The 11209-nt window shown below is 42.5% G+C and overlaps 1 protein-coding gene across 1 annotated transcript in view; it reads left to right on the forward strand.

The window, feature by feature from the left end:
* ppp1r16b (protein phosphatase 1, regulatory subunit 16B) overlaps positions 1-11209 on the forward strand; it is an 85059-nt gene that overhangs the window by 292 nt on the left and 73558 nt on the right. The window lies entirely within an intron of this gene.

Below are 11209 nucleotides of genomic sequence, written 5' to 3' on the forward strand. Positions count from 1 at the left end.
GGGGGGGGGGGGTGAGCGGTTGACTGGTTGAAACTAAACGAGGGGGAAGAAGAAGAAGAAGAAGAAGAAGAAGGGGTTTTCCTCAGTGGAGGAGGAAGCGGCAGGCAGGAGGAGGAATCTCTTCTGGTAGCAGCTCACTTTACCGCCTTTCGAGGGTCACCGCACGCCCCGACAACGTGTAGTTTGAACCGGGGAAAACCGTCGTTTCCGCTGCTGGTGAATTCAGCTGCACGGGTTTGAGAGTAGCAGAACATCCTCCCCGGTTGCTGCCTTCACACCGCTGTAATGTTTCACATGGCTTCTCCTACAAGCGCTACTGCATTTGTGCAGCAGACACTTCGGCCACTCGAACACAGTTTGGACCCGTTGGAGGCTGCAGGGGTTAACTTCACTGTGCTGCTGTTACTTTATAGATATCACTCCGCACAGCGCAGCAAGGCGGAGGTGTTGTAAACGGACGTAGTAGTGTTTAAACTTTTGAATGAAAATCAAAACAATAGGTTTGTTATAGACTGCTAACTTTTATTTTCATTGTCAATGGATTGTTTGATTAATTAATGTATCAACTGCTTAATCGTTTGGTCTATGAAACATCAGAAAATAGTGAACATTTGCTTATTTTGTCCAACATATTTAAAAATTACACTGGTATAAACCGAGAAAGAAAGAAAATCCACACACACACACACACACACACACACACACACACACACACACACACAGGAGAGGCTAGAACCAGCATATGTTTTACATTATTGATTGATAAAAGACTTAAACTGATTATTTTAATCGACCAACAGTCCAAGTCCCAAATAAATTCAATTTTGCACTGATATCAAAACTGAAAATCCTCACATTCGAGATGCTTCAAGGATTGCAACTAACAAAACATTTGATTATAAATAAATCTGCTGATACTTTGCATTTTTCTCAATTAACCATATATAAAATGATAGAAAAATGGCCGTCACATTTTCCAGTCCAAGTTGTCTCAAATGTTTTGTCCGACCAACAGTCCCAAACCATTAATGTTCAGTTTATGATTGTATAAAACAGAGAAGAGCAAGAACTCCTCAGACAATACAGGTCTAAGATAATTAACTATCAAAATGTTGGTTGACAACCAATCGGTTCTGCTCTATAACACACACTAGTCCACATTGAACCTCTATGAGATCCTTTAGTACCATGATGACACCAGCGCTGTACCATTTACGAGCTCCGTCTCTCGCTGTCACCGCCGTATGTTCACGCTGTAGACTGGAAGCATTACCACTTTGTTAGTGTCACTTTGTGCCAGATGCGCACTTTGTTAAGGATGGTCGGTATCTCTGCCTTGGCTGCGTTGTGGCCTTTTAAATGTTTGATGTGTGGAGACGTCCTGAGCACTTTCTCCTGCTGTTCCTCTCAACATCCGCCCCGGCTGTCAGCTCATGTTTTGGGCGGTGCAATCTGCCTTCATGCACACACACTTGCTGCACATATCTGTGCAGGCAAACATGCATCTAGACTGTAATGTTTGATCACCTAAACCTTGTGTTGGATGCACAAGGCTCAGGGCTGAATAGACTGTGAATAGCTTTGACATGTGACGCTCACAATTGAGATCCCTGCAAAGAAGACGAGGCTTTTTACACATTTAATAAAATGGAAAGATAACGGAGAGCAAGCTGTGGTTGTGGCCTGGCTCTCTACACATGATCAGCAGCAGTGAGAGCTGTGTCTCATTGTGAGGTGGAGCTGCGGGGCACAGTGCACAGAGGCAAAGTGTAGTGTAGGTTTACGTCACAATAGGCCTTTCTCATTTCACAGTTTGTACATCCTCGATTCCTTTCCTCGCCTTCCTCTCCTCGCGTCCCTTTCGGCCCACGGAAGACACGAGTGGAGGAGGGGAGGAAGAGGAGAGAGGAGGCATTTAACAAATTAGACATCCTCACCTCTGAGCCGTCATTTTAAAGGGACGTCAATTGAGTATGACGTGTGGCACAGCTGCTTCAGATGTCCGGCTGTATTTTATGATCTCTGTCAGATGAGCATAACCGCATTCATGACAACTCATATATTTACTTATAATTCACTTCATACCATGGCGTAATGTGACAAGAACGTACAGATGTTATGCATTTTTATTTAACACACACACACACACACACACATTATGCTATACAAATAAAGAGAGTGACATATGATGAATTGATAAACACACAAACGCATGCCTGTCTATCTATATGACAACATGAAATACAAATTTGTGGTGAGTGCGAGAGAATGTTCTTATTGGCGTTTGCATTTGTAAACATGACGTCATGATTACAGCAGTTGGATTGGGTGAAGCCTACATTCAAAACATAAGAAATATTAAGGTGAAATGACTTTTTGCCGTATGAGGTGCTTCACAAACGGTAAAGGGCGGACAGTTTGATCATCTTGAATAACAAGTTACGAATACTAAAAAAGAACCAGAGTCCCGCCCATGGTTTGAGATTATTCCAGCTGTGTGTCACGGCTCTTTATTAGTCACAGGTGGCGAAAAAATCAAAGGATACATCGGCCTTTCCTAGCTCATAGCTCCTCCGGCAAAACCCTCCTTGCACCTCGAGATGCATTTTAGAAAATTGGGACATCCGTCAAGATGGAGCACTGGGATTGATCCGCGTCACGAACCTGAGGATGGAGTGTTGAGGAAACGGGGAGATACAAAATCAAGAAATGAGAAAGGCCCTTTTTGTGTAAGGAAATTAAAAAACCCCAAAACCAAGCAACGACTGTTTTGACAAGGAGGCAATTGACCTATTTCAGAAGGTAAGAACCTGACAATCAAGAAGAGTTTGGGTCACAAGTCTGCACACTAATTCCTCTGCCGCTGCTATTTCTTATGTGTCATGACACCTCCCTGATCTGCTCATGCAGCCAGCTATCCTCTAGTTTACTTTTTAAATGTTATGAATGACACGTTCGTCTACTTTTCATGCAATGCAAAATATATAACGGAAGAACAACAACAAATATTGCAAGGCCTTCTTCCCATTATTATCTGGAAATAATGCACACTCGAGCGCACATTAGCGATGTCCTCCTCCACCTCACAGCCAGCAGTTCCTCTGGTGTTTCAGACAATAAATCATCAGGCTGTATATCGTGTAATAGCAGAATTAGATTCCTCCGAGTGTCTGAGTGAGCCTCCTGTGATCTCCGAGGAGCCCCACTGATCTCCTTCGGTTCTTCCTCTCCACTGATGAGCTGCCTCCGTGATATATTCTCTGTAGTTTTGTACACTAACTGATCTTTAATTATTCCGACACGGTGATTTGGCGGTTGCTCATAAAATATTGAAACAGAACAGCGGCCCAGGAGGCACACTGAAAGACACCGGCTTCACTTTATCCTTAAATACGACCCTGGAGTGGAGCCGGGCGCCGCCTGTGACCGACATCAAAGCGAGTCGACGCAGACGCACAAACCCCCACATGAGCTGTTTTAATGACATTTTTGCTTCAATAAAATTTTTGCTTTCCTGTTTTTTCTTCTCCCCCAGTCCTCACTGGAAGTTTCTTGCTTGGATTGGGAATCTGTTCCTCGACCTCCTACTGCTTAAGATGTCTTCTGTGAGCCTTGCCTGAAACCAGTGCGCTTGATTACTATCGAAAAGCGATTACACTAGATCAGCGCTCTGATTACAGCTACCAACCAGGCGCTGTCTGCTAATCTGTGGTCTTAATACGGAGACGGGCAAATCTCAGGGCAGCCATCAAGGCCACTTAAAGGCCTTTAAAGTCCACCGCTCCGTCTCTTCTCCACTTTGTAATCAAGTTTCTTCAAAACGCACAACTGTTGAATTTGTCGGCGGTTGTTGGTTTGAATGTGCAGGTTTGGCTCGTTTGCACCGACGCGGTTGCGAGTTGTAAAATGTGCGGCAGCGTTATACAACGGTCCTCTTATTCGGTGTTAGAGCGAAGCAAAAGGATGCAAAATTCAAACCAGTGGGGATGTGAATTACGCTAGTGTTCTTCAGATTGTGTTGTTTGGCTGTTAAGTGATCAGGGGACATTATGGCAGATCCCCTGCTGATGCACGCTGGGATATCTGAACCCCCCCCGTGTGACCACTCACTGAGAGGATTAAACCACAAATATCATTTTGTAGAGAAGAGCTCAAGTATCATGTCTGTCGTCCCAATCGATCAAACTGTCTGTTTGTTTTTGTGGCTCTTCATTTTCAGACTCTCACTGTCCTTCTGCAACTATTTTCATTATTGATTAATCCTCCGAGTTATTGTTCATACAAAAATGGCAAATGTTACATAGTTCCAGCTTATCGTTTCTGTTTTATGTCGATGCAAACGGAATATCTTTGGATTTTGGGATGTTTCTCGGGCAAAACGTGACGTGACCTTGAGGTTCTGGAGTATTGTGATATGTGTTTTTTCACAATTTTCTGTCAATGATTAATCAATAGTGAAAATAACTGTTAGTTGATCCAATCAAGTCTCTTAACCCACACCGTTAGCAGTAAAACAACCCTCGTTACACGTGACCTTTCACACCATAACTCACTCCAGCTCCTCCAACCCACAGGCCGAGTGAATGAATGAATTTTATTCTGGCACATAGACTCATACAATCCTTAAAAATAACTCATGATATTATTTAAAAAATGCAATGTAGACAAGCCTAAAACAAGGCTGTTTTCTTTCTGGAGCCACCTGATGTTCACTCGGGCAGCACAGTGTGTTATTGCAGGTAAAGCAAAAGTAAAACACGTCTTCATAGGCTTTCATGCATACTAAATGTCCTTTTTGAGTCACCGTGTTTTTACATCCTTTTTCTGTCCCTGTGCTGTATTCGTAGCTCTCTGCGTGTTTCTGTGTCGAAGTCAAAACACCTCATGCAGACGGTGTCTCTAGAAGCTGGCCGACCAATCGGAGTCGGTGCAGTGTTGTGAACAGGAAGTGAGCTCATACAGTTTGCGGCCTGTCCTCTGTGTTCAGGAAGGCGTTTGACGGAGAGGGGCGGGGGGGGGGGCATTGTGAAGGTTTTTTCCTCACATTGTTGTGGAAAAGCACACCAGCGAGCCTCTCTGGTCTAGCATTGAAGTTTGCGCATTGGTTACTCATAACGCACATGAAAACCTTGGATTTTCCAGAGTCTTATCAAAGCTATCTTTATAAATATATAGAAAGCGTGAAATGATTTCTCTTCTTGTGAAAAGCAGTGCTTTCCAACAGTTCCCCATACAGTCTGTAGCCTGGAAAAAAAAGATTCACTGTCCATAAAGATTCCTGCTGTCCGGATGAGCAAAAGGCCTCCTAGATAAGACGAACACAGCTGTTGAACTTCAAAGGCAATTCAGCCACCATTGAAAGTGTTGATGAAATAGTGTGTGTGTGTGTGTGTGTGTGTGTGTGTTTTTTGATGTCTGTTTTCATGAATCCTCGCTCTGCTGTTTGAGATGGGGCCTTTAACGTCTGGTTTCTCCCTGTCTTCCATCTCTGTCTGCGCTCGAACACCATTGGTGTAGAATTGACTGCTCACTCTGGTGCTTGGTTGTGTCTGGTAGTACCGAGGCTGCAGCTGAGGGTTGTGTGTTTGTGGTTTGTGCGCTTGGTGTTGTTTCTTTTCTTTAGGCCGTGTGTGCCATTTATAACCCCCCCCCCCAAAAAAAAACAAAAACAATTTGAACCCCTTTTTTTGATGGCTCCCTGTGCTTGAAAACCCTCGACACACACACCACACACTGTTAACCGCTAATGTTTTTCCCATTAAGGTTTTAAGATTTTATAAACTAGTGAGAAGCGATGCTCCTTCAGCTCTGATTTCTTAAGTGCGGGATTCCTTTTGAAGTGTGAACAGCTGGATCTGTTTAAATAGTGATGAGTGAGCACAAGTTTGTCTGAAAGCTTACTTTTAGGAATCCTCCAAATCAGTTTAAAGTGTCTTATAGTCTAGACACGATGCTGGGGTCTGAACCGATCAGCACCAGTTGCAACTTTTCATTCAAAGAAGGAGCCGGTAGCTCACATCTGGCACAGATGTGCGGCCTTTTGTTGCATCAGCTCTGAAACAATGACATGGTCAGTTTGCTAGCTGTGGGTCAAAGTCCCTGCTGGGTTTCAGTCCAGATATCTAATAATCTCCACTCAGAGCTTGTGTGTTTCTGTCCTGTTTGTTTGTCGGCAGGATGTCTTAAAATCACGTTGACAGCTTTCAAAGAAATAAAGTACAAAGGAACATTGTTTTGATGTGGCTTTACATTTTCAATCGTTTGGTCTTTTGTTAAATTGTGAAATTAGACTTTATGGATTATTTTTTTACTATTTTATCATGAACTACTGCATTGTAGTGTGTATTGACGCAAATCCAAATTTGGATGAAAAAACATTAAAATCACCACCTGGTAGAAAAAACAATCGGCAACAATCTGGATCCCAATATCGACTGAGCACCAATGTTTCTTATTGTTTTACTTTCCTGTTGTTTCTAATGCTCAGAGATAATTCAATATGCTAATCTATCACATTGATTTTCAATGGAATCATATTGTGAAGATATCATTAAACATAATTACTTGGTCTAAATTGATAATAACAAGCACAGACTAACTCAAATCTCTCAGATAATCTCATGATTTTGCACAAAGGTGCTCGATTGAATGAGAACAAACCTTTTAATTAGACAAGTATTTGATTCACACAAGAGTATACATAGTATACATATTGAGTGATTTCAAATGGACTTTTTATTTGTTGAATTATCAAAAATAATGCTATACCGAGATATCTAACTTGAAAAATGAAATGACCAAATCATGAGAGAGGATTTTGTCTATATCACCCAGGCCTAGTTGTTTCCATTATTTACTTCAAATACGCACAAAACTACACACCAAATACTGGAGATCATTTTGAAATGTCTTATAAAAAGGCAGCCGTCTTCCCACTGGGTTTGTTCGAATCTAAACTCGAGTTGCGATGGTCCCGTCTCCCTCTAATCCTGCCAGTCTGGCTTTACACTTATTTACTTTGCTTCCAATCTGCGGTACGTTTGAATTATTCTTGGAAAACCGTGTGAGGGTTAGTGGAGCGATGTGAGAATTCCTGAAGGGAGAGACTACTTCCACTGCCCTACTTGGAAGATGATAAGATGGGCCTGCATGTTACTTTGTGCTCAGTGACGCATTTTCTTGCAAACAGTGCAGTACTATAAGTAATAATGTCCTCATCATGACGTGTGCTTGTACAGCGCTTTTCTAGTCTTCCGACCTATCAAAGTGCTTTAACACTACATGTCATCATTCACCTGTTCACACACTGATGACAGGAGCTACCATGCGAGGTGCCACCTGCCCATCAGAGCTATCTAAGCCTTCATACCCCTTAGACATTTGGGGTTCAGTGTCTTGCCCAAGGACACATCGACACGGCAGTGTGAGTGTTATAACTGCATTAAAGCAGAAATTCACAAACCTGTAGAAATAGATTTTTCATCCAACATAAGTTATCAATGTATCAAAAGGATCACTGGTTTTGTCAGCCCTGGCTCATCTGAAACTAACATTTACAGACAGCTCTGTAGTATAATGAGAAATCGGCTTGTACAGCTCTGGCCAATGCCCGCAGTTACTGGGACGGTGCAGAATCACTGCGCACCCATCTTGGTTTAGTAGTGGATTAGAAGTGACACTTACTGCAGGCTGGCTGAGTCTGAGCCTTGTTTACTCTGGCTTGGTCTCAGCCAGAGACTCAAACCATCATTAGGCAGCGAAATGACTCAACAGCGAGACAGAGCTCTGCACTGGGAGAGCGAGAGAAAAGACTTTTAAAGAGAGGAGGGGGAAAAAGAAACAGAGGATTTTCCTGAGATAGAGTGAACCGGATGACTTTAGCAGTCGAGTGGTGAAACAGGGCGTGTTTTGGTCAAACCCTTTTTTATAAATAAACAGATTTGCCTTAAATAAACATGGATAGCTCATGTCAGTGTGGAGCAGATGGACGAATAACCCCACCCAGGACCGGGACAGGACGGCGGGCCCTAAACATGCGCTGCTGAGAGACTGGTTGAGGGCTTTTGAAAAACCATCCATGCAAAAAAAAAACAGTTCAGACATTCGTCCAATTCAAAATTGATTTGCAGTGAAGGGCTCAGTGTTGTGTCTTGTCAGGAAAAGGTTGGGAACCCTGACCGGAGGATTTGCATCTCTCTTTTTTTTTTTTTGTCTCATGGTGGGCAGGTGAAATAGAAGATGTCCATTTGTTGAAAAAACATCTCAAGGGAATAAAAGGAACCCTCACACAGTAGCGGAGACAACAAGAAAATGGAGACTTCAGACTTGCACAACAACAAAGCAGAGTGGGAAGAATTAAATCATTTTTTTTGGCCATGACAGGCCATGAATCTGTACTGCAAAGTGCTGGTGAATTATATTCCTTCAAAGTTAGTCTAATGGACTGTAAGACAGGCGTGCAGATGAGAAGACTTAAGCTACTTATACACAGGAAGCCTGCAGTATTTCTTGTTCCAATTATCTTTGAATAGAGTTTTACCAAAGTTCAGGAGTTCACACGTAGGTCTCTTCTCCTGTATGTGGAAAAAGTCTGTGTCTTGTCTTAATGTGTCCGCGTTGAATAGATTATGCAATAACGCGTGCCAGATGGTGGTATGTGGCTCGTGAGACAAGGTAATGAGAGGTACCCTGTGAACCTTTTGACCCGTAATGGTGCTGCGAAGCAATGTTTTATGAGCGGGTCCTCGTTTTGTTTGGACCACGAACACTCGTCTGCACATGGGCGACATGACGCACATTCCTGCCTCGGCTTTTATGCTATTGCAGCGCTTGATGTAGCGCAGTAATGTGCCTGCAAAGGCAATGATGTAGAAGACTACGAGCTGGCATGCACGGATTGTAACCAATGCACGAAAAATGTTTGTGCATGTTTTGTTATTCAGGAAAATGCATTCGGAGCTGTAATGAGTTGTCGATTGAGCTCTAGTTTAAGTTAATTGAGCGGCTTGGCAGAAATCTGAAAGTATTTAGAGAATCGACTGATTCGTTGTTGAAATCACCAACCATTCTCTGACTCCAGTTTCTCAAATGTCTCCATCTCCTGTTTGATGTAGTCTTGAATGATAAAAAAAAAATCCTGAGGGAATCCTTTAATCTCTTTCATTGGGTCCCATGCTCTCCATCAAACCAACATGCAAAGGGAAGTCTGTGCGTGCTTTGCCTGGGAATGTCACTGCGTTGCTCTCATCAGAGCCGTGGAAGGAGATCGATGGTAATCTCACAAGGTCTTGCTGCAGCGCCGTGCAGAAAAAAGAAAATCCCACCTCATGTTTCCACATGAAGCAAACATGGAAATAAAACAATTACAGATTAAGGTGCAAGTGGGAAGGAGGCAAAGATTGTCACAACACTTCTCTCGAGATGGTAGTAGGGATGGCTGCTATCCGTTTGGTCGTCTTACTCTCTTGTTTCCTCCTCTTTGTGATGCGGTTTAATCCATTGAGTTAGATTCTGACCTCCGTGTCTGTTTGAGTTAAATCTCCTTTTGGCACATTGCATGATAAACTACAAGCACTGCTTAAAAATACATTTGAATTGATTTGAAAGGCTTCTACAAGAAACCTCTGTCTACACTTGCAAAGATAAACAAGAAGCTTACGTGGTGCACAGTACAACCCCCTTTCCCACTGGACAAGAAACCCACCAACATCTGGCTGTTTTTTCTTCAGTGGGAAAGGTTACAACCGGCATTCATTCCCGGGGGAGGTGACACTGCAGCAGTCACAGGTATTAATCAGCTCCAGCTCCCATCTGCAGTGTTTGATATGCGACACCTGGCTAGAAACGCTGATATTGGCCCCTTTTCCAGTGCAACGCTAAGATAAGATTTATTAGTCCCACAGCGACTGTGTGACGTGCATTGAAGTGAATGTATAATGAATAAAGTCATCAGGTATTTGGACAATTATTACTATTTATTAACGTACATACGACTCCAGTCAGACAGCAGTGACTTTACCTCGAGGATGGTCGTAAAACACACTTTATTTGAACTCGACAGAAACAAAATGTAACTCGTGAAAACGGTCTTTGTTCGTCTTTTCACTCTTCCAACAATCACCAACTCTAGTTTGAGCTTTTGAAAGTAACCACCGTAACATTGTTGCTGTTTACTAAACCTGTGAAACACCAGGAAAACAAACAGTGCAACTGCGTGGTACTCGCAATGGTAAAGGAGTCCAACACCTATTTTTAGTGTGTTTTCCTGTGTTTAAATAAACTTGGTGGAAAAAGGATATAGAGTGCTCTAGATTCTTCAGATGGCTCTCTGTCTGCTTGGTAAGCTGAGGCTTCAGCCTCCCTCTGACCTGCTGCTGACACTGTGGGCTTGTGCAGGGGTGGAAAATGTTTCTGTCTGTGTCCGTTGACATAGTTTAGTGTCTCTGCTCTGAAGATGTTCCGATTGAAGATCTAGTCGTAAAAATGACTATTCAGTTAAGTCATGATTATTTATATCTACACTAAACAAAGAAAACCGTGCCGATCTTAACCTTTTTTTGTAAAGTGTTGTGGCTGTGAGAGACTTTATCTTAGAATGTACAATCACAATAGGAATGTGTCCTCCCACATGCAAAATGGTGGCTTTGAAAAAACAAAAAAGAAATAGAAAAAGGCCACATTGGGCCTTGGTTGTTGCAGCTTTGGTCACATGTTGTCAAACGTTACCGTGCTTTGTCAGTACAATATGTGTGTTTGTTTGTTACATCGCTCTGCGGTTCACGTTACCGTAGTTTCCTGAACGTGTCGGAGAACTACGGTGGCCTTCAGGTAACATAAAAACGTGACATGGCGGACTCCACAAAGAGGACCCGCTCCATATGAACATATTAAGAGTTCATTTAAAGCAAATCAAAACAATTCTTAGTTTCAGGTGATTATACACTGATTAAAACCATAGTTATGAATATTTTATTCCCTTTCCCCTAAATCCTACACACTGTGCCTTTAAGTGAAGGTGTCCTTCAGGTGCTGTATTGGATGTCCGCCTAAGTAATGATTGGTGACACCTGCATGTGTCCTAAACAGGGCTGTCTAACATTCAGATGCATTATGAAACAACCAAAACAAGATGGAGAAGCAGGAGAAGATAGACTTTAAGATAGACTTTTATAATATATATATATACATATATATATATATATATATATAT

The sequence above is a fragment of the Anarrhichthys ocellatus genome, unplaced genomic scaffold (genome assembly GCF_004355925.1).
Source record: "Anarrhichthys ocellatus isolate YVR2014 unplaced genomic scaffold, GSC_Weel_1.0 scaffold1, whole genome shotgun sequence".
Classification (NCBI taxonomy): domain Eukaryota; kingdom Metazoa; phylum Chordata; class Actinopteri; order Perciformes; family Anarhichadidae; genus Anarrhichthys; species Anarrhichthys ocellatus.